This window comes from Chinchilla lanigera, unplaced genomic scaffold, assembly GCF_000276665.1.
Source record: "Chinchilla lanigera isolate Chin_1 unplaced genomic scaffold, ChiLan1.0 scaffold00037, whole genome shotgun sequence".
Taxonomy (NCBI): domain Eukaryota; kingdom Metazoa; phylum Chordata; class Mammalia; order Rodentia; family Chinchillidae; genus Chinchilla; species Chinchilla lanigera.
This window is the reverse complement of record NW_004955438.1, coordinates 8,484,002-8,509,202: the sequence shown is the minus strand read 5'-3', so window position 1 is coordinate 8,509,202 and position 25,201 is coordinate 8,484,002. Positions and strand designations below refer to the sequence as shown.

At 36.5% G+C, this 25,201-nt stretch overlaps 1 long non-coding RNA gene across 2 annotated transcripts in view; it reads right to left on the bottom strand.

Annotated features, from left to right (window-relative positions):
- The window catches only part of LOC102028577, an 85,839-nt gene that overhangs the window by 48,622 nt on the left and 12,016 nt on the right, over nucleotides 1-25,201 (bottom strand). For both annotated transcript variants that reach the window (XR_001235165.1, XR_261920.2), the window contains exons 2-3: nucleotides 23,109-23,388; nucleotides 9,676-9,882 (exon numbers count right to left, since the gene is read on the bottom strand). This is a non-coding gene — a long non-coding RNA (uncharacterized LOC102028577). The remainder of the gene's footprint in view (nucleotides 1-9,675; nucleotides 9,883-23,108; nucleotides 23,389-25,201) is intronic.

Sequence of the window (25,201 nt, the reverse complement as noted above, 5' to 3'; positions counted from 1 at the left end):
TTTTAGATCATTTATACACAACATTACTAGCCAATCCCATTAGAACAAACCAACATTCTATCTTATTTACTCCTATTATGATCCTAAGCTAATATGCAGGAGATCCTGATGTCTTGCACATAAATATATTCTTATATGATAGGTATGAAGATCTAATAAGATAAAGTGCTACACAGGTAGAGGATACTTCTGTATAAAATCCGTTGTTGCTTTGGAGTTTTCTGGAACTGCATTCAATTGTAATCCAATTGAATATTTTTCAGTTATGTAAGGATTACAGATGTATTAAAGACCTAAAACTTGTTTTTGTATTTCTGATATTGAAGATAATGACATGGTACTTTCCCTTTTAAAAAATGTTAGTCATTTGTGTCACAATAACTAGAAAGGCAGGATCTAATGTCCAGATAAATATCTCAGTAAATAATAGACTATTGTGAACCTGGGATGGCTTATTGAACATTTGACCGTTGTCTAATGGAAATGGCTTACTGTCAATCAAATCACAGTTATATCATCAAGTTCCAGAGAAAACATATTTTGAAGAGAAAAAATATTTTGGAATTCTATTCAGAAGATTAATCAGTTACCTGTGGGTTTATTTTGCATCTGATCTATTAATGGTGGCGAGGTCACAAACTTTTCCTATTTAGAAATAGGAAACAATGAAACTTTTCAGAAAACATTCTGCCTAGGATGTTTTTACATTCTGTGATATTGCAGATGATTGCAGAAATTGAAAGTTGTTTATAAAAGAAAATTCAATTCAATAAAGTTTTTAAAATATTGAGTATGGACCTTTACCATACCAAGGTACCAAGAAATACATAATAGAAAACAAAAACAAAATAAAACAAAACAAAGCAAACAGCAGATAAGATTTTTGCTTTCAGGGAGATTGAATGACATTCATGGATACTTCATTAAGCTGTAATTGAAACACATATTGGAAGTGCATGTTTAAAACACTTTGACATAGGCATTATACTTGTTTTGGGATCATTCTACTTACTTAGCCTTGCAGGGATTTTCATTGTGGTATACGGGGCTTACCTGGCAAGTGCAAAATCCCAAGTTTCAATTCTTATATCAAAAAAAAAAAAGGAAGAAAAAACATTGTGGTACATCCTTGCATGACATTAAACAGACAGAAAGTTATACACATGGATTACTTTAGCTCTTGTTCATTTATTTGTGTTTCAGTGTAATAGCCTTGGCCATTATCAGAAATTGAGCCCAGAGAAAAACAAGGAAGCTTTTTGTAGTTTTCCCTTTAAAATTAGTAGTAGTGGTAAATCTATTTTGTGAGTGAAATTTGTTTATTATTCCATATGATTAAATACTTTTAATATTTTTTTAAAAATCAACAACATGTATTTCTGGGAATTTGAAGTAAGTAATTGGTAAGATTTTGAAAAGTCCTACTCTTTAAATATATTTTGAATATATATTGATTTGTTTTCACAAAAGCCTTGATTTTTTTTTTTGTTTTTGTTTTTTTCCCAGTACTGGGAATCGAACTCACGACCTTGTGCTTGCTAGGCAGGCGCTGTGCCCCTGAGCTAAATCCCACACCCCCAGGATTAAATATTTTAGGTGCAGCATCTATTTAAAACTGCAACTGTAGACAATATTTATATCAAAGAAACGTTGTATTGATTTGTGTAGAGTAAAAATTAATATAATTCATTTTTTCCTGAGCTGCCAGGCAGGTGAAATTCAAAAGTCAAGTGTATGATAATATGATTTGTGTTATCCCTTGTGGCTGAACATTTATATCATTTTTCAGCTTATTGCTTTTATTTCCTGTTCTTATTCTAAGGAGAACTGTCTTGTTGAACACACCTTTTAGTGCATGCCATCTCTAAACTACTTTGCAGTAAGAAGAGCTAAAAGGGAACAAATACAATAAGGATACAATGACCTATATACCCTAATTTTCTATAAGTAGTTTTATGTTGGTTGTTAACATCTACACGAACTTTTGAAATATTTAACTCACTGTATAGCATCCAGTAAACTTTTAATACCTGATCACTTTGTGAAATAAACCCATGAAGTCCCAAACACGCAAAAGGGAGCCAGAGACAAAAAATTAATTCCTAAACAACACTTTCCTTTTCAATGAGAAAAATAAAAATCACCACAGATTTATTGCTAATTGATTTAAAGTGACCCAGAAGAGGTGTATTTCACAATGAGGAAAGACGAAAGAAAGCCTCTCAGGTTTGGATTTATAGTTCTCCTCTTGTAACTCAAAGGGAAGACATCACAAATGGATTTGCTGGTTGCTTTGTGTCTCGGGTGGCAATCAATAATCCAGGTAAACATTGACGGGAAGAGAATCCACTGTCTCTGTACCTTTCCTTCTGCTGATTGCAGAGGGCAATCTTTTTGTAAGTACATCAGTTCTGCTTTATCAGTGCTATGGAAGGAGCAAAAGCAGCCATTAAGCAGCCTCGCACACTTATAGAAGGAGAACCTCTGTGCTCCCTTCCTTCCTGACCAGATCCTGAAATTGAAGCTGCCCTTGCTTCAGATGCAGAGATACTCCAGACCAAATCTCAACTCTTCTGAAACACAAATCACAAAACCTAGAGAATACCAAATAGCATATTTCTTGATAAGATGTCAACAGCAAGGCAGTTTCCAGGGGCTTAAATAGATTGGTGTTTCCTTTTTAAGTAAAATAAAGCCTCAAAAATGTGAGTAAGAACATGAATGAATTCAGCATTTCCTTCAAATTGCTGCCTTTTGATAATTCCCAAACCAAAGTGGCATCTGCCAAAGACTTCTGGAGTTAGCACACAAGTACAGACACACTGGTGCTCAAGTCTTAATTCAGACTTTAATATCCTGCCAGAATATATCAATCCTGTTAGCAAGTAGCTACTCATCCTGCTAGCACATGATTTAGCGGAAAGAATTAGCTGCCTTTGACCATACCAAGAATTTGCCAAAAGGCAAATGGTAATGCAGAATACAAAAGGAATTTTCTGAATTTTTTAAAAAATGGGTACTTGATATAAAACTTCATACAACCGAAACTAGAGCTTCTTATTGCTCCAAAGTAGTTATTTCATAGGTGCTACAGTCTACATTTTCTTCTATTCAACTGCCTCACAGTTCATGGGTTATCTCTACTTATTTTAGATTAAATTCATAAAAGTAAATGTTTTGGTAAAATCGACTTTGTTTTTAGTAAGGGTAGTTTCCTTTCTAAGGTGTGTTTCACTGGGTGACTTTGGGTCTATGCTGGTTTGATATTTTTCTATTCCTTGTGTTCCTTGACTGGAAGGGGTAGAGGACTGCATTAGGCCCTATTCTGTCACATCATTAAACGGCAAAATACCTTCAACTTTTTCCACACATCATCAGTTTTTCTTTTCTTCACACTTTATGCAGCTAAATGTTGGTAGGTTCCAGACTACCTAAGTTCATACTCCAAAACTTCTTCTCTCTCAATCTTCCTAGATCCAGAGAATATGCTTTTCTGGATCTTACAGGTGCAGCTTGAATTTTGAAGCCCTAAATTTATCTGAGGGTGATGTTAGTATTTCTAAAATAAATAATTGTGCTGGCAAAAAAAAAAAAAAAAAAAAACAACTCCAAGAAAAAAGGAACAATGAAATACTTGTTTCCAACGTTGGTGCTTTATATTTGTATGTCTCCTAAAAGTTATATTTAGAACTTTTAAAAACAATTACTATGTTTACCTTTTTACATTTATATTGAAGTAATTAATGTATTATAAATTCACACACCATAAGTGTAACATTTGGCAATTCTTAGTACATTTATAGACAGGGAAAATGAATAAATTCCAGCATTAGAACATTTCTATAATTCTCCAGTATCCCATCCAAACCATTTGTAATCAGTACTCCTAAGCCGCAAATGGCGGAAACAGAAAATGTCTCTCCTAAAGAAGAACTTAGAATAATCTTACGGATGTCTAATAGGCAGAATGAATATTTGGACAGAAAACTTACAGTGAACTTAGAAATGGGAAGATACTGAGGTGGAGAATTAATACTAGTCCATTAAAGACCACCCTGCTGTGGAAAGATAGAAAAGATTGAAAATTTATGGAATACATGATAATAATGAGATCAAATATTCAAAGTAGAATAAGAATGCTGTACTAAGTACTTTAATATATTTTCTCTTATTTAGTATAAGCAGTAACTCTGGAATAGCACCTATACCACTGTCCTCATTTCATAGAAGAAAACTGTGGCTCAGATAGGTAAACCAAATAGTAGATACAAAGTGGAATTTGAATTTAAACCTAGGAGATCTAACTCTAAAATCCACACTTGCATTGAATACCCTACATTTGTTCCTATCAGCATCACTTAGGATACAAAAACTTCAGTAAATAAGTGACAAACTTTCTCTGAATAGGAGTCAACTGACTCTCAATAGTCAGGATATTGAGGCCCAGAGCATGAGATCAGGAAAGTAGCAGTCTTGTGCCACAGCAAGGCTAACGCAGCGAGCCGCACTGCTAGTAACACAGGCAGAGGTGATGGTGTGCAGCAAAGGTGCTGCTGATGTTGGAAAGGGATTTGGTAAACGGATAAGAACCATGGAAACAGGCATGCAACAGTTCTGTGTCTTGGAATGAGTCTTCTCTGGCAGGAAGCTCTGCTTTCCATTCTGGAAACAAAGAATATCCAGCAACGACTTTGCATTCATGTTAGTTTGATATTTTTTTATTCCTCTTTTTACTTTACCTGTTCAATTAATATTTTCCTTTTCCTAGGCTTGCCCTCCTCGCTATACTCTTTTGCAGAAGTGCACCAATCACTTTCATAGTACCTAAAAATATTTCAGGCTAATTTGTTTAATGGTTCTATGTTCTCCTTTTTACTGATACTGGAGGATTTCAGAAGTCTGAGGAGACTTCATTGATGCTGTTCCGTGGTAATTCTAACCCCAAGTTTGTGAATATGTGTCTTGGCAGCTTTGTGAATTCAAGCACTTCCTGAAGTCCAGGGCCAAAATGAGATATGCAACAGAGACAGATGTTCTGGACTTAGAGTTGCCTTTTGGTTTAGAAGCTGAAAAATTCAGATCTTTTAGGAAGATTCTCCAAAGCTAAGCCAGAAGAAGGACTGGCAGCAACACCAATACATGAATTTCTATACACGAGTTTGTTTACAGGAACTCATAAACTGGCCAGCACATTTCATGCCTAATAAGTAAAAGAGGAGAAAGAAGGGAAGGGTAGTATTAAAGACAATACTAAATGACACCTTAAAGCTCTCCCTCTGGAATAGTATGTGGTCTTGGAAGGCCTAGTTACAGGAAATGGATTCACCCATAATAAATTACTTGAGGACGACATAAAAAAGGTATACTTTTCAGAAACAGATGGAAAAGAATATCCAGTCCAGTGGCATTTCTTTTCAAAGATGAAAGTTCCAAGTTCTTGTTAAGTTTTAGCATGAAAGTACACCATCATAAAATGTATTTCTGAGACCACTTTCTCTACAGAATAAAAAATCAGACTCTTACCCATTTAAGAGGTATACTTTTCTCTTTTTAGCATATTGCTTAATCTTAGCTTTTTATTTTCTACAGAAAAATACCCTTTTCTTCCAGAAGACAAAGACTATTGAAATAGTTTCCCATGGCTATGTTGTTTTCTTTGGATTTGAACTATAGTTACACAATTTTCTTAATCGTTATTTGGATAATTTGGCTACATTATAGAAGAGTATTTTCATGTATCATTGGTTTATAGATTGTGCTCCTGTAAAAAAAAGCATGTTATAGAAAAACTAACAATAATACACACATAGGAAATAACACTAATATGTATTGATTATCTTCAACATGTAGAGCAGCGTGCTGAGGGCAACATTCTCCAGATTAGCCACGGTGGGTCTGACAGTGACTTTCACTTCCCTTTCTAATTATAATGATAAGACTGTACACAAGTCATTGAACTACGAGGTTTTTGGTTGCTTCACCAGAAAATGTATTTCAATTTATTAGACTGCTTCTAGATCAAAGTTATATGCAGTGGAAACAACTCTGGCTAATTTATCCAGAAAAGAAGCATATTGTATGCTGTAAGGTAGTTCACAGATCCTAGTGAGCAGTCACATGGCCAATCTTGGAAGTTGAGGGAGGAGAAACAACCCTAATAATCAGGCTGGGAATCAAGCCCGCATTAAGGTGACATCCCACAAGCAGTGGGCCTTTCCTCTGTCCCTTTGCACGCCTCAATCAATCACAGGTCATTGCTAAAACTACCGACATTTCTACCCCTGGAAAATGACTGGAGTTGTTCTTACTGCCAGCACACTTGTGTAGCAGGGCACACAACCTATAGGTCTCACTGGCCAGTGTGCCATTCCTATGCCTCCACTGCAAGACGGCAGACACAATGGGAAGACCCTGCTTTGCTCCCTCCTAAAAGTGAGAAATACTCCAAATATAAAACAAAAATTCCTGTGCCACACACTCAAAAACACTTATTTTGCTAGAATAACCATTTCAAATTCTGCTTTCCAATGTCTCTCAATATCCACTCAACTTGGGAGATGGTTTACCTGAAATGTCCTATCAGTCTATCACCAGGTGCTCTGTTGTATTTCTTAAAAGCATTTTATTTCCTTTTTATTTATGTTCTAGTTTATGGCATAAATTATAAAGCCAATCTACTAACAATGGATTACATTAATTCATACCTAGGAATATATACTTTCAATCCATTAGCATGTTTATATAGAATTTGTTTCTCTCAAATTGTGTTTACCACTAGCCTAGGGTTTCATCCTGGTAACAGTCATATGTGGAAGCCACAGTAGGCATTATTAGTCCCTTTCTACCTGTAAGGAAAATGGTACTTGATGAGAGTATGTTTTTCTCTAAATGGCAGAGAATTTATTAGATTTGGTATCATCTAATTGCTCCAATGGATCAAGCAATTATGCCCCATTCACAATTATTTCAGAGAAACCTCACCTTTAGTTCATTACGGTTGTTTGAGGAAGACAGTGAAAATGGATGAAGAAGTGGAAGGATGAGACGTCCACCATCATAAATTGCGGTTGATGATGATGGAAATCTCCTCCCTCCACTTTGTGGGGAGGGTACCCTCCATGACAGTATTCTCCCAACTATGGAAGCCTGTGGCTTTCACCTCAGGTGACAAACCCTCCTCTATTGTGCTTTGTTTTGTCCTAACACAGAATTCCTTGTGAAACACTGTTCTAGGTAATCAAGCAGATATGCTCAAATCCACAGGAAAGGTTTCTTGAATTCCTTTATTGATTTCATACCTAGTTGTCAAAGGCCCTGGTGTTCCAGTTAGGTATGAGATATGACAAACAAAAAGGTTTGAACTTAGTTCTTGCCCATAGATAGTTTGTTTTCCAGTAGGTCAGCAAGGAAGACATAGGGACAAACTCAAACGAAGCAATACTGGTGATCACATGGGTAGGTACTAGGGCTACAGGAAGAGTTAAAGGGATTTTGGTTGCCAGAGGTACATGGAGCCTTCTCAGAATATTTGATGTTTTAGTCAAATCCCAGTGTAAAGAAAGGAATTTTCTGGGCAAAGGGCTGACAAGTGAAGGCAGGGAATAAGCAGTCATGTGAACAGCAAAGAGCCTAGAATTCTCCATCCTTTTGCAGACACATTTCCAAGAGAGTTGGAGCACAGGTGCTGGGTGAGTGGACCTCACGGTAAGAGCCTTCTAGACCGTGATATGCTTTCCATCCTGAAAGTACACCTCTGGCCTTACAGTAGTATGTAAAATATATATATATATATATATATATATATAATATATTAATATATATTTTTATATATTTTAAAATATATACATTTTTCTGCTTCATTAAAAGAGGAAATGGTTTAAGAGTTGACTTCACTGCATCCAGTGAAGAATTGATAAGAATTAATGTCTATTAAGCACTGTCTATTTTTTAACTGCTGTCCTAAGTACTTTATAATTATTCATTAATTTCATCCTGCCAAAAACATATGAGGTAAATCTTATTGTACTCATGTTACAAAGGAAGAAACTGGGAGAGAAATCTTGCCAGAGCTGGGATTTGAACTCATATAATCTATTTCTCAGAGGTTTTGTCCTTATAAGTATACACCCAAGTTACAAAATTTCAGCTAACACGTATCCATCATGACTACATGGTTGCGGTAGGAATTAAGATGAATAATGTTATTAAGGATTGCTTAGAACTACAAGTCATGGAGAAATATTACTCATGTTTCAGAATCATCAGACTTACTGATATTGCATTAAATTCATCTGATAAGAGAGCATATGTTCTTACTTCCTGCGAAAGATTATTTTCTTCAAAGCACATAGTCACTTCGAAATTTTCTTTTAGTGTGTGAAACAAAGACAATAAAGTCTTCTTATTAAATGGGAAGATTTGAGAGCACGTGGCATGTACACAGCTTAGAGCACAATGTGTGAAAATGAATTTGACACTGGGAAGTAAGCCCTTTGCAGTAATTTCAAAATGCAGCATGATGGGAATATAGTGAGGTTTATTCAAAAAGCAGTGGAGGATATCACCTTCTCAGCAGGCATATCATTTAGCTTAAAGTGTATTTGTTCATTGTTTGCTTTGAGCTGCTTTGTGTTAGGCCCTGTCCTGTGTGCTAGTGGTAAACACTGAAAGTGTCAACACTAAAAACCCCTCTTCTCCAAGCTGTTTCAGTCTCATAAAATAGTCATATATAGGCCTAAACAAATATTATAGGGCAATATGCCAAATATACTGATAGTGGCAGTCCTGAAGAAGGGAACTCAATACTGCCTAAAGTTTCAAGAGAAAAATGCACAGTTTAGGAGTTATCTCCAGAACAAGACTCAGCAAAACTTCAAAGTAAGATAGAATTAATCAACAGAAGAGCAAGATTTTAATTCTTTGCCTCTGCTAATACACTATATTAACCACCTCTATTTCTTGGTTTTTTATTTTTATCTCTCCCTTTGGATACATTCACTGGATCTGTTCTTATGATATTTGCAAACTTGATGAGATTCATTATGGCACTGAAGAAGTTCCTGTGTACGCTCAACAAAGCTACTTTATCTTGGATCATCACTCCAGAGAAGCAGCTATTTCTTTGTTCTGAGGAGCCAGTGCAAACATATTTAGGACCTTGAATAGTTGTAGAAAGTCCAAGAAAGTTGCTGTGATGATTTCCCAAAATATCCTTTGAAATCAATTGCTTCATGCATGCTGGAATGGGGTATTTTTAAATGCTAGCATTATCCCAACCAAATATTCCTTCACAGAGTTTATAGTCCAGTGAAGGATCTAAGAGATCATATGTATTTGGTTTCTGAAACATCCTATTTCAGAAACACATGCAAAGAATCAGAAAAGAAATTGTAACAATCTTTTTGTCCCAGGATTATGGAGATAGTGGAATTGTGTAATATACCCAAAATGATGTTATGATCATTAAATAAAAACTCTCTATAAACGATTCCTTTTGAATTGAGAAATATTTTGGTCAGATTCCCATTGTATTGTTTACACATTATTTCTTAAATTCCAATTATTCCTTTACATTTTTCCTGGAATTTTTAGGGCAACTTCTTTGTAGTCCTCTACAGACATCAAGTACATTTAGCTTATAGGCTTGGTTTATGCCTGCAATTGCAGATTACTCACCTGGAGCTCACATTTTCCCATTCTTTGAAACTGAAATTTCATTCAGCTCCCTCTTGAGGTATGAGCTGTGTCCCTTGCTACTTGGCTTCATGATAATTCCTCTCTCAGTTCATGAGCTCCATCGCGGGGGCAGAAAAGGCTTTGTGGTCCATATTTATGAGGGTAAGTGATGTTGGCTGGAGACCAATAAACTCCAAATTCCAGAAACTATGAAAAAAAAATTATTTTACTTCAGTGGTGTATCCCAGCTTAGCCAGAGACTGTTCTGTTTTACTTCTCTCAGGGACCCTTGTTTGTATAGAAACCATGTGCTAGAACTGTGTTAGTTGGATTTGCGAGGAAAAAAAGTTTTAGAGAGTCTTGCACGCACACTACCATCCTCTGTCCAGAAAGGTGTGCATGTTGCTGTGCTTGGAACTGATTGGCTGTTAGTAGACTCAGGGCCTCCCCCAGCCACAAGAGAGACTGGGAGTGCTATCTTGCCACGCACTCAGAAGGCAGAGACCCATAGCAATTTGGTGAACTGCACTGATATATCCCGGAATCCTTCCCAGTATGTCTTGATGGAGAGTTTTAGCATGTATTAATGACATACATGACTCTAAACAAGTGGTTGAACTGCTTATTGGCTTTCTGTCTCAGATCTCTCTCTCTTTTTTTCCCTAGGAGAAGAAAATCCTTTATCTCTGATGGCTTCTGGTAAGCAATAATTGACTATCTAACTCATCTGGTCAGTCGCATATGCTGCTACTATCTACCCTCAATAGTGTGATAAGTGTATTTGATGCCCACCTAAGAGTGTAAGTTGATTCTGTTGCATCGAACCCCTCTAACATCATGTGAGCACCAGATGGAAACTAGTTGATGGTTCTAGTTATCAACAGAACTGGCAAATACAATTTTACTTTCTGCACTTTTTAATTAAGTAAGGAAATAAAAATTGGAAGAGATATGGATTGAGTCCTCAGGGTTATCAGTTGGAAAATCATCTTTTTGTCTCAGAAAAAATAACTCAGAACAATCTCATAAAATGTTCCTTGCAATTCAATTTTTCTAAAGAGCTTTTCGTTTCACTTATTTTTCTCAGAGAGATAGCTATGTGGGTCAGTGTGCGGTGCCAGGTTCTATGGATCTGGTAATCACGTTCCAATTTCTGCTCGGTCATTTTTAATCGACAGCTTAGTTGCCTCTGTTGCTAAAGAACAGATTTATGCACTGTTTGTCATCAGATCAATGAACATTACAAGCAGTCAGAGTGGAGAGTTACAAAGCTCCATGTTATTTTTTCCTTAGGCATAAAATAGTAAGTTGGCTTCAAGTCCAAGCTGGGTAAATTATTCATATTAATATTGTTGATTTAGGCCCACCTGAAGAGATGACCTTGCCGACTTACAATAAAACTGGCATGATTAAATATTTTTCTCCTCTCAAATCTTTCTGCAGTTATTCAGGCTTTTGAGTGAGTGCCACAAGCTTAATAATTCTGTATGCAAGAGAAAGAATAGGATGGGTCATAAATAGCAGTCATTAATTGAAACTGCATCCACACTCAGTTTGCAATTTCTCAGGTCCATAACTTACACAATGTGTATGCTTTAACCAGATGTGGAATTTTATTATGCTTCATGGGATTCTATGATATTGAGCTTTAATTTTAAATATGTTGCAACATTTTCTGGACTAATACTTGTCTAGCCATCTTTGAGATACATATGAAAATATTTTCAACTTCAGGTGAAATTAGTTTACTCTAATATTATTGTATTTAGGATGATGTCTAATTAACCACAATCTTGGATTGAGATGATTTTGACACAATTATTTATTGGTTTCTCTACCCAGTTCAGTCACATGCACAAATGCATTATTGTGCTTTCTTCCTCCTCTACCATCAGATCCAGGCACTGATCCTAAAAGAAAGAGACCACCACGATGTTGTAGACAACTGGGAATTGTAAGGAGTCCCGGAGTCAGCATGGGCTTGGTTTTTTTCATGGCACTCATTGTGAGCTACTCAACTTTGTTTACTTTCCTAAACACCTCAAACTCTTATGTGTTTGCCACGTTCTTTCCCCTTGGTGACTTTCATTTCCTCTTATAGCTAACTCTGAGTCAGCAAAGTTGCAAGACTCAGACCCAGCAGTGCCCCTTTCAGAAAGTCTTTCCTGAACTCATTTCAACTTTCCAGTTCCGTTTTCTAATAGACAGCTCGGTTCGAGGCACCTATCCACCGTCCTGTTGGGTGGCCAGGAGAATGCTAGCTGTAGGACTATGAGTCTCAGGAGTTATGCAGCTCTTTATGGCCCATTTCATTCCTGGATTTAATGCATATTTGGTGAATGAATATTTGTTGAGTGAATGGCTGAATGTCATAAGACCATGACTTTATTTAAATGGTATATTTAAATCTTATATTCACAAGAAACATTAATAGCACATATGAGGTACTTATATCCCAGTTATTGTCCATTGTATTATGCTCATTATAGCTCATTTAAAATCTTCTGAAAAGCCAGGCATGGTGACACATACCTGTAATCCCAGCACTTGGAGGCTGAGACAGAAGGATTGCTGTGAGTTTAAAGGCAGCCTTGGCTACCTAGTGAACTAAAGGCCAACCTACACTACAAAGTGAGACTCTGTCTTGAAAAAAAGTGAAGTGTGCTAAAGTCCTTCTAAATATTATTACCCCATTTCACAGGTGAGGAGACTGAAGCACTTAAAAAGGAAATTAACTTGAACAACGTAACAAAGCCAGTAAGGACAAAATTAGCATCTAATTCCAAATAAATTAGCTTCAAACTAGTCAACATTATTAACCTTACTGGATGCTTCCATCAGACAAATTTCTCATAGGCAATGAAGAGTAAACTGAAAATAAAATTCCTTCTTTCTTTACTTGCTTTTTCCTAATGGCTGTGCTTTTTAGCCCATGTAAAAAATAAAGCGGCTACATGTTCCTCTATTTATTTTAGCTTTAGTAATTTCAGCTTGTAAATTTGCTGTGAAAGCTCTAGTGTTTAAATATTAATCAAAGCTATGGAACCTTCCAAGCAAGTACTGTCAGAGAAAAATCAACATTAGTTAGATTTTTACTTGCTGACAAGTTAAAAATAAGCTTATGGTAGCTTTCCTTCTACCAAGAAATATATTGGTCACTAAACCCATGTGGGTTTTGAAAGAAAACTTTTGTACTGAACTTTAAAGTAGAGATATATAAAAGTCAGTAAAGAAATGAAAAATGATTATAATCTCTATTACAGATTTTAGAAAAAGTAATCCCTTAATTATGTAATCCTAGAATTGTTTTAAAATATAAATAATTTCCTCCATTTTTAAGGAAATGTACTTCATAACTACAGCTCAGTGTGGTGTTTCTTCTTCCTAGGAATGTGTTTTTATCTAATTTTCTGGACCTTCCAATATATTAGAAAATAAAATATGACCCAAAATCCTTTACCATTTTGTGGAAGATTTATAATTTTTCCATTCTTAAAGAAATGTTTTAAATACACAAATCTTCAGGGGTTCACTTGTACTGTTCCCCAGAAAATAATAGGACTTACAAATATGTTATTTTGTAAGTTATTTCACTAGTTACAATATTAAGGGTATTATGGATCAGTTTGTTACACTGGTTGTAGTTTTTATTTTCTTACTTATAAAACAGAAGTGATAACATGACTTTATGAAATTAATGTATCTAGAACAATGCTAGTCCAGAGAAAGATTTCAATACATTTGTGCTATTGTTATTAGCTTCAGAAGAGATGGTTTCATAAATGGACAAGCATTTTAAAAGTAATGACTATCTCTTTTTAATATACGAGGTCATCTCTTGCGACTCTCTGTATGTATTAGCCTGTTTAATTTCCTGTAAGATAAATACAGACTGAGGTGGCTTAAAATACAGAAATTTATTGCCCCACAGTTGTGGATGTTGGAAGTCCAAGATCAAGGTGCCAGTGAGGTGGAGTGGAGACAGATCTTTCTTTCTGGCTTGCTGGGGGATACCCTTATGCTGTTTCCTGCCATGCCATTTTCTCAGTGCATAAGTACTTCCGGCATCTCTTACCCTTTTTACAAGGGCACTAGTCCTATTGGATTCAAGTCCCATCTTTACAATCTCCTTTGACACTAATGAATTTCTTTAAGTCCTTAATCTCCAAACACATTTATCATTTGAGAGCAGAGTTTCAACACACATTATGAGAACAGGATTCGGTCCATAAAATGGTAGAAAATCATTTGGAGATGTTCTGAGATCTAATAGCCCTGGATCAAATTTGCTATAGGGGCTGGATCAAATTATTTTCCTGTTCATCCCACTAATTTCATTTTAAATAAGTGACTTCAGCTCATGTGGCATTTCATGCGTTAATATCCTTTTGTCTTCCAACACTAATCAACAGGAACTACTCTGGTGTTTCAGGTGGATTTTATGGGATTGATTGGAGGAGTGGCAGGAAGTTTGAGTACTGCTTGCCAGCAGGAAGTAAAAGATCCAGGAAGTGGATGAACAGGAAACCGTGTAGCATTTGTCTGGACGTGCCATCTGCCTTGAGCAGATCAAGAACACTGTTGCAATGACTCTGCCGTCACTACACGATCAGTTCTTCGCTTAGGTAAGTGTGAAATTCCTACGGTCTCAAAAACAACAGGCTGATACACCAGACTCTCTTTCCAATAAACTGCCTCTAACTTACGGCTATAATAAGTACGATGTGTATAATGATGACATTTTAAATCAGGACCAAATGCCTCCAACCGGAAAGTGGTAAATGACTAATTTCACATTGCGCAGAATATCTCATTTGTCAGTGGAAACCTCACTCCCAAACTTAGATTCCCGTCATTCTTTTATAACCGTGCAGAGTCTCTGTTTAGTTAAAATGCCAGTTTGTTATTTTACATAATATTAACAACTCATCACATCAAATGAACAGTGAGCTAATTTTCTGGAAGTCTGCATGTAAATACCGAATTATTGTCATCGCCTTACAGTAACACACTTTAGAAAACTTCCACTTTGTTGCTCAAGTCTAACAGTTTTTGAAACAATTTCACAAATCCCTACGTGTTTGGATAAAAACTTAAATAGTGCTATCATTATACTTTTATTTTAAGTACTTTTGTGATCTGGCTAAGCTAAGTAATTTATTCACCTTGATGTGATCTTGTAGCTGCTAGTTCTTCAGGTAAATTAGATAAAATTTTATCTGTAGGAATTCCTGGATGGCTACATTCTCATAAATACTGAAGAAACATGCTATTGAAGCAGTAATTTTTGGTCAACATTAAACAGGCAAAGTTAATAAATTAAAGACAAAGATGGTAGTTAGTAATAGGCAGATATTCCTATATAGAAATTCTATTAATGTAAATACTTTGCTTGAACATTATTTCTGGTTGCTGTTTTTGGATGAATCTTTTTAATTTTATTTTCTATTAGTACATGTTTGTAGTATGTAATGATTATATTTATCCAGGGGAATGTGTACATGTACATAACACCCTTAATTCTTTTTTCATCCTTTTTCCCACCCATCCTCCCTGTTCCCTTAAACTTTTGTTCCAGAAGCTATATTTTCATTTTTTTCTCCAATTCTTTATTTTTTTTCCATCCTTTTTCCTTTCCTCCCCAAGCCCTGGATATCTTGGAAATATGGTACTTATACACAGTGGAGTACTACTCTGCCATAAAAAGGATTAACTTGAGGTATTTGTAGATAAGCTAAATAGTTCTGAGAGCCTGGTTCTTTGACAGATGAGTCTTCTGTTCTTTCCTTTTCCAGACCTGACAGACACAGACCCAAGGAAGTGGCAGACAAGCAGCAGTAGACAGAGCATCAGCCAGCACATTTCTGGCAGCTGGGTTTCTTGGCTGAGCCCTAGGGAAAGTGAAACCACTCTTGTCTCCAAGAAAAGATGAGTAGACCACAGGGGAGGAATTAAGTGTGGGAAAAGTCAAGCAAATGCTTGTGCGATTGCGGCCATGGGTGGTTTCGTCTCTCATTATGAAGTCTTACTTACACGTTCTCCTTGGCTCACATTGAAAGACAGCAAGCGCGTGGTAACTGTGGACTTCTAGGGTTGTTGCTGGTGAGCTTTCCGGTCTCCTGCACCTTTCAACACCTTTTCCCAGTAATTGGGTCTTTGTCCCAGCCTACACCTTAAAGTTACCTTTTCCAAGCAATCACTCACCTTTCTAGCATTTGGAATTACTCCTCCATGACACAATAGATGGAAAAAGATGCCTGCATTTTGCTAGGCTCTAAAGACAACACATGGAAAATAATGCCTACACTTTACAATGGTCTTAGGAAAGAAAACAGATGGATAACCAAGCAGAGAGATCGTCTCTCTTTACAAAGCCATCACCAGTTGGCCATTGTTACAGAATGACGCAGCTGTCTGCCTCTACCTTTCAGACAGATTTAGGTGAACTGGAGACAGTGAACAGGAAGGCTTATTCACAGGTAGGCATGCCCAGATCAGCCAGGTCCTATCCCTGCACTAGAAAGGAAAATATTTGCAATCATGTGAGGCAAATCCTACTTTTTCTCTTTTGAAAGACCATCAATTTAAACTTCCTGTAAAAGGCTAAGATTGTCAAGTTGCATGCATACAATATATTCCTACTTATTCCCATTCACAATAAATATATACTGAACATTTATGCACATTTTACAGATGAACACACAGAGATCTGGACAGGCTAAATGGCTTTCTCTAAATCATTCTGTTGTTTATGCTGGAGAAGAGAATTAAAACCTGTTTTTTGCATTTACCATTACATTCTTGGCTTTTATTTTTTTGTTTACATTTTACGTGATTCATAAAGATTCAAAAACATTGATGCCCTAGCATATTCTAGGTACAGTTGATGTAGATCCAATATCTGAGATTACCACATGCTGGGAAAGACAGAGATGAGGAATAGAAACTTAGTAGTTTATTGATGATCTTTGTCTTGGCTACTTTTCTCTTGTTGCTGAGGCAAAATGCCTGAAGCCCAGAATTAAGGAAGGAAAGGTTTACTTTCCTTACAGTTTGTGGAGGTTTCAGTCAATACTCAGCTGGCTCCAAGGCAGAGTGGCACACTGCAGAGGGCAACAGTTCATGGCGGTGGAAAACAGCAAAAGCTGAGACAAGAACGAAAAGGGAGGACCTGCAAACAAGCCTCTTTCCCTCCCTTATATTGTATGCAGGCAACCTGCTCCAGGGCGGGTGTAGCCCTTAGACTCATAATCCCAGCATTGGACCTTGAATCAATCATAAACTCTTGAAGCCAGACCCATAACTACATGAGACTTTGGGGGGACATCTCTAGTTTGCTGTCAAGCAAGACAATTGCATGGCATTACTGTTTACTTACATAATGAGTATGTCATTCTTTTAAGTGTCTAGGAGGTTTCTGATAGACTAAAATAGTAGTGTACCCAATAATAAGAGAAAGTCATATAAAAGTTTTTAAAATATTCTACCAAAAGTAAACCCACACTGAACATATTTCTTTGTTAAAGTGATGGAAAGAACTGTCTTTGAATTGAAGTAACATGATTTTTAATTGGAATCACCAGGGGGTTCTTGTTCTATAATGCTGTGCACATCTAGGTTCTTTAAAAGCAATGTTCTAGGGGCTGGGGATTTAGCTCAGCGGCAAAAGCGCCTGCCTGGCAAGCGCAAGGTCGTGAGTTCGGTTCCCGGTACCGGAGAAAAACAAACAAACAAACAAAAAAAGCAGTGTTCTAGAGGACAGTGGAGGAGGCATCGAATTCACATTCTGTTGATGAAGACAGTTAACTTAAGTTGTGTCTAGGAGAATATCACGTGATAAGGTAGGTTTATGTTTTTAAACATCTACTATGGAAAATAATACATTGTCTTTGCTGCATGAGGAACACTTTCTAGAAATCTGTTCCCAACCATTAACTCATAAATATTTAGTTTGTCCCAAAAACATTTTTTACAAAATGGAAAAGAAGATGGGACACTGTAGCTAGACCATTTATTGACAGTCATGAGAGGTAAGGTTTGTTAAGCAATTGTTATTTTCTAAGCATTGTGCCGAGTGCTGCTCATGTTGGATTGGCCATACTCAGTACTCTTTTCTGAACACATCTTTTTGTGCTTTACAATCTGGAGAAGCTGAAAAATTTCCAAATCTTTGAGTTCTTGTCCCTTTTGAATACGTTCCAACCTCTCTCTCTCCTTATGTTTTTATTGTACGTGGTCAAGAGAAGGCATGCAATTCTTTCAAAACTCTACTTGGCGATTTCTCCAAGTATCCTATTTAATCTCTCATAAATTCCACCTTTCACAAAGCACTGGAACATGGACATAATTCAGCCACATTATTTTCCACTTTGCAGCAAGGATTACCTTTTTCTTTCTTTCCCTCTCTTTCTTTCTCTTTCTTTCTCTCTCTCTCTCTTTCTTTCTTTCTTTCTTTCTTGCTTGCTTGCTTGCTTCCTTCCTTCCTTCCTTCCTTCCTTCCTTCCTTCCTTCCTTCCTTCCAAGAATCAAACTCACAACCTCACGCTTCCCAGGCAGGTGCTATGCCACTGAGGTATATCCCTGGACCCCTCATACCTTTCTTATGAAGATGTTAAACCCATAAAGGCAGAACTTCAAGACTTAACCACCATCTAAAGGCTCCATCACTTAATATTATCTTATGAGAGATTAAATTTCAACATAAATTTTTGGGAGACATTTCCAGTTACTAAAATCTGGGGACATTTGCCCTTGACAAGTGATTAAAAATATCTTGGTTGTGATTAAAGTGGGAATTGGGGTGGAAATGGAGGAAAAGGTATTATACTGGACAGCTGGATTTTCTTCTGCTTTAGTTTTCTAATGGTCTACTTCCAATATGCATATGCGTAAACTTAAGCTAAAGGGAAAAGGTATCAATAAAAGAAATCAAAGTGGTCCTTCTCCTTCACACCTGACACAACATCCATGAAATGTGGTTATATGGGTGACAGCACAAATAGATCATTAGCATTGGATAAATCTAGTATTAAATTCCATTTTGCCATTTTATAGCTAAATCTTGGTTTCCTTATATTCACAGTTATGATAAAACACCTCTATCTTTACGTCATCCAGGGAAGTTGCATAGGTGTGTAGTTGTCTGTGTATTTATTGATCAGGCAGAATATTTGACAAAGAGATGAAAGAGTAAATCATAGTTACAACTATTCCCTATGTTTATAAGTTAAATTATTATAGTAATAGAACAGTTGTATGTGAACATCTATTTCTAACTGGCTAACTATTTGTTTATTACTTTATTTTGACTTTCTAGTTTCACCTCATTGATTTCTCTATAAATTCAAAGATTTTTTCTTTTCATCATTTACAGCTGTGATGATTTATTAACAATACTGTCATGGTTTGAACTGAAAATACTATTTTTTTAGTCAAAATGTTCCTAAGGTCAACCAATTCAGATGTTCCAATTTTCCTCAAATTTTTGTCACCTCTTTAACTGAGAGTGAGAGCATATACCCATAATCCTGGAATTCTGGAAAGCTAAGGCAGGGCAGTTGTTAAGCCCAAGCCCAGCCTGGCTATCTTAGTGACTAAGCAAGACTCTGGATCAAATTTTAATAAATTAGAAAGGGCTGAGGACGTAGCTCAATGTGAAGGCCCTGGGTTCAATTCAGTACCCACTAGCACATGAACAAAACAAAGCAAAACAAACCACCTTTTCTCAACTAGAGGCAAAGAGAAAGGACTTTATTGCTTGCATAAGCTGCAACTTATAGTTCCAGTAAACAAATCCATCTGGTTTTTCTTCTTATAGGCAATCTAGAAAAACAGGTTGGAGAAAGGTGCAGTTTTAGAGAAAAAGACCAGATGAAATCACAGCTGAATGAAATTTTTGTGTTGAAATCCATGGTTATAATTAGTTTGGATAACTCTCTTCATGGTTCATGGTGATTCCCATCTCACCGGTTACATCTTAATGATTAAACGGAATACCAAATGCATAGCTCTTAGCACAGAACTCAGGATATATTAAATGTTATTAAATGCTACAAATTACTAATTTTGTTTCCTCCACTACAGAACTACAAGTATAACTCTGTAAATAGTAGTGATCTGCTATGACAAATTAATATATTTTGTTTCCCTTCTGCACTAGTTGTGAAGTTATTGTCTCTTTATGATTCCAACCTATGTACCCGCAAATATCTGGCTTTGTGTTTTTGTGGAACATGAGCCCTCTCCTTAACTAGATGTTTTCTTCTAGGCTGGGGCAATTACGGGCCTTAAAGGGAGATTGGAAGGCAGCAGGAGAAAGTGGATAAACTGTCTTGGATTATCACGTTCACACTTGAAATAGTTCTTTCTAAGACACCAACACTAGATTCCAAGAGCCACAAATGGTCCAGGTTACCAGCTTTTCCACATTCTAGACATGAGGTCTTACAGCCTCCTCTAATTTTTGAAAACCAGCTAATCTAGGACCTAGCTCCATAAGGTTCTTCTCTGGGCTGCTCTTGCACCAGCTAAGCAGGAACCTCTCCCTAGAGTCCCAGCTAAGCAGGAACCTCTCCCTAGAGTCCCAGGCCTGCAGCACTCCTCCCTACTAGTTAAATTTTAATAATACCTTCTGATTTCATGGGTTCCCTAGACCTTAAGGGTGATAGCTTTGTCCTCCAGTTATTACTTAGCTGAATGGACAGGGTCCCCACCTTTGTCTTTCATTTCTGTGATACCCAGGTGACCATGGTTTGTATTTAATTCCTTTGTTAAAATAACTAGTAGTTTCTTTCTCCTGAAAGGATTCTGACTAATAAGTGACCAGATGTTTTGCCTGGGCATGATGCTTTGATAGCAAACACTGCACAGGCTGATAAGGGCTTTCACAAGGGAAATTGTAAATGGTGATCTATAGCCTTACAGGACATTAGAGTGTTTAAAAGTTAGTTATCTAATACTTGTGAATTTGTACGTTCTCATTTTAAGACATATTGTAATATATAATGGGTGTTTATCTTAAAATAGTATATTTTCTGTTGCTTACAACCCTAAAATGTATAGGAAAATCCAAAAGTTTACAGTGCCCAAGAATATTCCTGCATTGGGCAAAAGTTTATGTTCTTTAATTTGAAACTTCTCAAAAAAATAGAAAAGAACACACATACAAACACCACACACACATTCAGGCACACTTTTTTTCTCCGGAATAGATGATGCTTAATCTTTCTAACTGTAATTCTAAGCATGTAATTTCTAAACAAACATGGGATTTGCTGTGACACAGGGTCCTTTCCTTTGAGCATTCACTGATGTTTCTCTTTCTTCCTTATCCCACTCACTGCTTTGCATTCTCCTTTCCTCTGTATCACATTAAAATGTATTCCTGTTATAGGTCCTTGTGTTTTTACAAACTAAAGACTTACTACTAATACAGTAATTATAACCAAAGAAATGATGTCAGCCTTACAATTAAAAGTGTAGCAAGTGAAAACTATTAGGGAGCAGAAAAAAACTCAAATTTACCTATGCTGGAAATGATTGGCTTTTCTTATTTTCCTTCCTTATAATTCAAATAAAGCCCAGTGCTATGAGACTATTATGTTATTTTAATTGCAGTGGATATATGCACGTGTTTATGTATAAAAATACTTACATTCAAAATGTATACACACATATCTATACCCAATAGCTTACTTAGAATTAGTCAGAATTCCAGAAATAAATCTCATATGCTGAGCCAGCTATAAGATGCAAGTTGATTCTTCCCATGTTTTGGTTAAAAATAAATTAGGGATGGTATGGATATTTCCACTTATCTTGATGTGTTTAAGGTATAAATCTAATGTGATAAATATTTGAAGAATATTTAAAAGTAAATTCTGTGGAAAACGTGAAGGCTTATTAAAGGAAGTGAAACATATAATATCAACTACTTTGGTTAAAAAAATATTTGCACTCAGGTGGAGACTAACCAGTGTAGAATTTTAGTGAGAAACAAAACTTCTTTTCTAATATAGTGTCCCAGTTTTAACATAAAGTCAAGCCAAACAAAATTAATTACAGCTACTTGGCAGTACATGCAAAACCACATTCTGTAATTTCCAAAGATACCATAAAGTATTGTTATTACTTGGCTTTTTTTCTGATTAATTTCTTGGAAAGTTCATGTTTGCTATTCAATGATAGAGCATCTTACACTATTTATCTACTTACTACGTTTATTGGTGAACTTAGATGTTTCCTGGTATAGATAAAGGCATTCACTGTGGTTCATGTAACTTCAGTATTCTTTTGTGTTGATTAGATTTTTATCGTTGAAGTAGCATTATCTAGTAGAACTATCACAGCGTGTATATTAAAACACCTGTTAGTGTCATATTCTCTCAAAAAATGTACAACAGAATTATTGTGGTCTTAGTTGACAAAATTTTCCAGAATATAATGTTTTTGAGAGAAGACATTGTTGCCTTCATTGTATCTTCAAAGCTTAGAACAATGCTTGGCACACGGTCGATGTTCAATAAATGCTTATGGAATAAAGAATCATAATTTGAAAAGCACAGTTTAAATTATAAATATTTGTGAAACTCTTATTTCCCAACGGTATTCGGTGGTACTTGTTATTGAAGCTCAATAGATAATTCTCATCATTACGATAAAATAAATCCTACCTTGGTTTTGGGTCCCGTTAAGATAGATGAATGTTATGAGAGAAGGTGGAATTTGTTCAAGAATAGAAGCAATGCTTTCCTTAACTAAATCACAAAAGGGTAATGGGTGCATGTGGCCATGTCTTTGTGTACAGTGTGTGTGTGTGTGTGTGTGCGTGTGTGTGTGTGCGCGCGCGCGCGCGCGCACGTGCGCACGCGCACATCTGTCCTTGTCAGCGTTTTCATGATTGCGCTTTGCTTCCTCTTTGATTTTTACTCTCTCAGACAAAGGTAAGGCAGTAGTTTGTGAGACTTAAAACTGCAGGACAAGCCAAATATATAGAACTTTACTTTGCCAAGTCTTAATTCAGCACTTTCCAAGACCACCTATCATTGAAAGTTTTAAGCAGAGAGGGGGAAAAAAGGAAGAGAACAAAACTAAAAAAGATTTGTGCATTAGGGAGAACTGCTTTCTATAAATTCTGAGATAATAAAACAAATTACAAGACAAATTCACTTAGTCTTCTGTTTTTATGGCTTGGCTTTAATGGAGTCCTCCATCTTCTTAAGTTCTTACATGAAATGCTGTGTATTTTGGGAACACCAAACCACTCCTGAGTCTATGAATTCTCCTTTGTACATTTTGCAAAAGGCTATATATTTTCTACCTCTATGAGTGGGAGTTTTTTCTTTCTTTATTTGATCTCCCTTTATATAACTCTATCTAGAAGCTCAATGTACTACTTTTCATCAAGCAGGCAGGCAGCAATGAACAACACCCACCTCAGTCAGACAGAATCTTCTGAAGACAGACTTAACTCTTCCTTCTGCACAGGTCTTAGTTGAGGAAAATTAAGCAGGAATAAGACAGCTGGGCAGAAATGAGATTTGAGTGCACCCACGCACGCGTAAGGATCAGGGATGGACTCTAATCTGGAACTTGGTAAACCTTCGGGTCATTCTTAGATCCAGATATTCAGGGAGCTTCTTCAGCAGGATTATAAAGATTTTCCTTGTTCTTAAGGAGTTTCCACTTCTCACATTATGATCTGTCTCGTTGCCCCTAAAACAAAGTGGACATTTAAGTCTACATTTAGCTTAAATTCCTTACTAAGCTACCTTGTCTTCAAGAATGGCCAGCTGCTCTTCAAAAAGTCTTTTTTTTTTTTTTTTTTCTAAAAAATGACTCAAGAAATGAGGGCATGAAGCGAAGTCATTGAAAGAAAGACATCAAGCCAAATGTGGTGGCATACACCTATAATCCCAGCACTCTGGGAGTCTTATGGAGGAGAATCACAATTTTAAACCCAGGCTGGGCAGTTTCATTGCATAGGGAGACACTCTCTCTCACACACACACACAAATTAAAATGGAGGTCTGGGACTGTAGCTCAGTGTGAAGGCCCTAGGTTCAATCCCCAGTACTAAAAGAAGAAAAGAGTCAAAGCACTAATTGGTGTTAGAAGCTAAAGCACTAATATAAAACAACCTGTGGCAATGTGGTAGGGAGTGTTGTGACTCACAGTGTTGTATCTTGGCCCTGATATCCCAAGTGTTGACAAAAGGAGGTCAATTAGTTGATTCTGTTCTAGTTGATGCAGGTCTAAAGGCAGAACACTTGGTCTATGAAAATTAACCAGTGAGCCTAGTTAATTTGAAAAAAAAAGAAAAAAACTATTCCACTCTTTTCTTTGATCCACTCTTATACTCTTTAATTTATTTTCTAAATTTCTGAGGGCATGTGGGATTCGGAAACAAATAGACACTGAAAGTGGGGGCTGTCATGAAATTTTTGAAAATATGGTTATCTAAGTGCTGCAAATAAGAGCAGAGCTTTCTTATGTGCCATGTATATGAAGAGTGTTTCCTGCATTGGTATGATCAGATGTATTGACAAACACTTTAGATTTATGACCACCAAGTCTCTATAGCATCTAAATTTGGGGAACTGGTATTTGGTACTTCCATTATTAACAGGTGCCCCAGAAATATATTTATTGATATTTGGGAACCACTCCTGTTTATCTACTGCTTAAACTTGTGGCATTAAATAAAGACCTATCAGTTGTTTCTTCTACTTTCAGATATTCTACACTGGCCCTTGTGGATGTGATGAGTACATTTCATCTTTATCCTCCTCCTCTGTCTCCATCTCTCTCCCCTTGTTACTTGAATCAGTACTCTTGATTGGGCAATAAGCTTATGGCCAGTGTGGCAAGATTTGATGTGATATTTAAAGATCATTACAAATGAGAAAATTCGCTAACTAATTGCCAGAAATAGAGAAGGGGGCCTGCAAGCCCATGAAGATTGCTCAGAACATCTGCTGTTATGTTTGTTTGGTTAGAGAGCAGAGAAGAACACCCAAAGTAGCTCAAGTCAAGAAATATTCCTTCTCACTTCAAATTATTCTTGCCACTTTCTGAAGTGTTTCTGGAAGTTATCATTCACTGAGTGTGTTTGTTGTGGCTGCCTCCATGTCCTGAATCTATTCATAATGTTTACCTTTCATGTCACTTTGATTTGGGGAGGAGCCACAAGTTAGGCAGTGTCAGATCTGGTGACTAATGCGGATGAGAATACACTGTAATCTTTATCTGTGATACAAACTGTTCCCATTAATGTTTTGAATTGGACCTCCAGGCAGCTATGACAGAGCAACTAAAGACTCTCATGAAAGAGGACTTCCAGAAATGCTTCAGAAATGGCAAGAATAATTGGATAAGTTTTTGGAGCAATGGGGAGTGTTTTGAGAGGGATTCATGGCAATGTACCTTTTAATGTAAAATTGTTTTTCAACACACACTGTATGCTTTGATCAGCCCTTATATAATCTTCAGTGTGAAAGTATCTGTCAATGTCTCAAAACATAATAAT